We start from the raw sequence: 3,891 nt of genomic DNA, 5'->3' as shown, positions 1-3,891 counted from the left end.
ATGATTTCCTATGCTTTGTCCTTTACATCCTTTGTTATTTGTTCCTAAGTTTTCCCCTCAACTTATCCAAGAGTCATAGCAAAATCCATAATTTTGGCCCCAAAAACTACCCTTGACTTATACCTGAAGGTGACTTATAGTCAAGTATATACACTAGTTAAGAAAGATGTACAGTAGTTGGAAAAGCAAAATTGTCATAAAGAAATCAATGTATTACCATGGCCACATCTCTGAATGTCTCATTTAGTTACAATCACTTCTGTATAGGACTAAGTTCCATTGTGCTCATTGGGGCTTACCTCTGAGTAGATATGTTTATGTTTGCATTGCTAATATAAATGCTTTACAGGTATTGCTGTACAGAAGAAGACTCTGTGGCAAATATCTCCAAATGTTATGATTTTTTCCCTATGGCACTGTGCAGCTCATACACAGGATAAGCAAATCAAAATCATGCTAGCTCTCTTGCAGTTTAGATTGACAGCTGATAGTATATATATCTGTTTTGTATTTTCTTTTTAGAATAATTTGTCTGCCATTCTGTTTTCTATAATTCACAGTTTATTGCTATTAAATAAGGTAATGGAGGGAAAGGTAGATTAGGATACCTTGTAGGAATATTTGCATTCACTTAATAGGGTCCTGCATATTTTTACCTTTGCTTGATATGCTATTCAATCAGTCATTCATTTTACTCAGTTGTATGATGTTTCATTTGTAATTTTGCCATTGCTTTCATGATAGTCTGTTAGCTGTTTCTATTATTATTATTATTATTATTATTATTATTATTATTACAACAACATGTTTTATGTTGTCATTGTTTTGTTTAAAATATATCTGCAAGTAGAGCCTGCATAATACAGTGATTTGAATTTAGGACTAGGATTCTGGAAGTCAGGGCTCAAATCTCTGCACAGCTTTAGAAACTGGCTGGGTGACCCTGGTCAACTCACACTTGCTCAGCCTCAGAGGAAGTCAATGGGAAACCTCCTTTGAATAAATCTTGCCAAGAAACCCTATGAGAAGTTTGTTTAAGTCTGAATCAACCAGAAGGTGAAGGAGGAGAAGGAAAACAAATGTAATAAAGATGTGCTTGCTAATATTGAGCAACCATATACACACCTTAAAAACAGTCCCAGGACCCCTGATGATTTCTAATTTTAAATTATGTTCATAATTTATGAAGTCCTGCTTTCACCCAGGTGTCCTGAATTTCACATGCCTCCTTTTGAGACGCTACTCATCATCTAGACTGTGCTGAAATGAACCCTGGACATAGTGCTCACTTTCCTACTTGTAGAATTCCAGGCAGAGACATGGCTTCCACACTAATAAATGGTAAGTTCTCTTCATTTTTCTTGGCAGAATTCATTTCAGGCAACTCTGAATAGCCCTTTCAGTTGTCCAAATCCAGTGACACATTGCCACTCTGGTAACCTTGGAGTATTTTTATTTTTATTTTAGCACCTGAGGTACTTACTTAATCCCAACCAGTAATAAAGCCTGGAAAACACATTCGTGGACAGAATGGTGTCATAGAAGCTGGAGATTCACCAGAATGGATTTCAAAGGACCAAAAATGAACACATTTTGCCTAAGGAGTAACAGAATTCCTGCTAAAAATGTGAAGCTTTCATCAAATGCTGGGATTCATCATTTCAAACAGGAAAAAACATTTTGTAAGAGCAGTCCAAGAAGTAACCTAGATGCAAAGTTAAATACCTCTTTTCTCTTAATATGCACATTTTTAAAAAATAAAACATGCAAAAGCAGTCTCAGAGAGTAATAGTTAACAGCACTGAAGCAGGCAGGGAAGCAGAGTACCCTGCTGCAGTCCTGACAAAATTGATTAATTTGAATTATTAATTATTATATTTGTTTATATTCCACCTTTTTCCCAGTTCAGGACTCAAGAGGGCTTACAACAGATTTTGAAAACATTGTTAAAAATTCAGAAGATACAAAAGTTAAGAAGTGATTAAATTATCAACAATATAAAACCACAAACCATTAAAAAACCCCACAATGGCACAACAAAATCACAGATAGAAAACCCAACACATTGTATACGGCCTGTTCCACCTAAACAATCAGTTCTCCTAGACCTGTTGAAACAGATACATTTTCACCTATTTACAGAAAGAGAGTAGGAAGAGATGCAGTCTAAGTTCTCTGGGAAGGAAGTTCCAGAGCCTGGCAGCAGCCATTGAAAAGGCCCACATTCCCATCACATGCATCTGTGATGGTGGTGGGACAGAAAAAAGGGCCTCCCTAGCAGATTAAACATAGGCAGATTCATAAGGGACACTACAATCCTTCAAATTTGAAGTTCCTGTTTGCATTGAGAACCATCATGGTATAATGGTTTGAATATTGGACTAGGTCTCTGGGGGACAAATTCCTTAGTCATCCATCTGGTTTCTTGAGATGTCTCCCATTTTTCCTCCTCGATGAAACAGTTTGAAATTGTGCCTTCAGTATCTCCCTTTTGAGAAACTCCCACCCATCCTGAATTCCCTTCTCTTTTACTATTCCTGACTATAGGATCACTCCCAGTATTTCCCTAAGTTTACTGAAATCAGCTCTCCTAAAGTCTTGAATGAATGTCTAACTATGCCTGGCTTCTCCTTTCCACTGTATAACAAACTCCAGGAGAACACAGTCATTCCTACCTAAGGATCCCACTACTTGCACCCCATCAACTAGGTCATCCTTTTTGGTTAGGATCAGATCTAAAGTGGCTGATCCCCTTGTTGCCTCTTCCACTTTTTGAACAATGAAATTGTCTTCCAGGCAAATGAGGAATTTGCTAATCTTAATGTTTTGGCTGAGTATGATTTCCAACAAATATCAGGATAGTTGGTCACCCATCACTACTACATCTCTCCTTTCTGAGTGTGTGGTCATCTGTTCTAGAAAGGCACAATCCAATTCCTCAGTCTTGCTGCAGACATAATTCCCAACAACCAAATGACAGAAGAGTGTGCCAAGAGTACATTATTGGCGAGTAGTAAGCTCAACTAAAAATGTGCTACTTGCATAAAATCACCAAATAATAAATCAGTGAGTTCAACAGAGCTCCAGGATGTGTTCAGTATTAGGTCCCCATCATTCAAGCCAACAAATCATCATGTTTTATAGGATAGAAAACTAAGCAGATTAAAGCCAATGTGTTGAGCAGTTCAGGGGGATGAAGGATAGGAAGATTAGAATGATAGGATTACATTAGAGAAAGCCAGATATTTTCACTGTGTAAAAGAAAGGGTGGATGTATGCTCACATGCATGCATCTCTTCCTGCCTCCTTCTTGCTCAATGTACTCTTATTTGAGGTTAATTTATCTCTGCCAGAGATCTGTCCATTATAACAGTCAATATCTCTACATGGGCTGCTTGTGCAGTACCACAGTCCATTGGAAACTATGCAAAACCACACCATGTTCTCTCCTGTGTTTGGCAGAATATAGGAGAAACAAGATGGCCTTTTGTTTCGAAAACCTATGGGGCTGTACAGATGGGCGGCATGCAGCCACCCCTTTACTGGCCAGATCAGGGCCATGGCAACCTCATGGTGTAGCCCCAATCCAGCCTCCGGAGAGTGCAAAAAGGGGGCACAAAAAGTGGCCGTCTGTATTGCCTCCTGAGTTTCAAAACACAGCATAAAGGCAGACACAAGATGCAGCCAGGGGAAAAGGAAACAAAAAGTACAAAGCAGGAGAGATAAAATGAGGAGAGAGATTGCTTTCACATAGGAAGATATCCAATCAAAAATCCACCAAACAGTGATACCTTTATTTGCTAACAAAAATGCACAATATATACATCACAAGCTTTTGAAGCTTCACTGGCTTCTTCATCAGGCAAGGTGTTACAAACCGAACAAGAGGAA

The 3,891-nt window shown here is 38.4% G+C and overlaps 1 long non-coding RNA gene across 1 annotated transcript in view; it reads left to right on the top strand.

Moving 5' to 3' along the window:
* LOC121929985 overlaps positions 1-2,420 on the top strand; it is a 47,846-nt gene extending 45,426 nt beyond the window's left edge. Inside the window, exons 2-3 of the long non-coding RNA XR_006103788.1 lie at positions 1,206-1,341; positions 1,468-2,420. This is a non-coding gene — a long non-coding RNA (uncharacterized LOC121929985). The remainder of the gene's footprint in view (positions 1-1,205; positions 1,342-1,467) is intronic.
* The last annotated feature ends 1,471 nt before the right edge of the window (positions 2,421-3,891 follow it).

The sequence above is a fragment of the Sceloporus undulatus genome, chromosome 4, assembly GCF_019175285.1.
Source record: "Sceloporus undulatus isolate JIND9_A2432 ecotype Alabama chromosome 4, SceUnd_v1.1, whole genome shotgun sequence".
Lineage (NCBI taxonomy): Eukaryota > Metazoa > Chordata > Lepidosauria > Squamata > Phrynosomatidae > Sceloporus > Sceloporus undulatus.
Note: the sequence above shows the minus strand (reverse complement) of the source record. Positions and strands in the feature narration are given on the sequence as shown.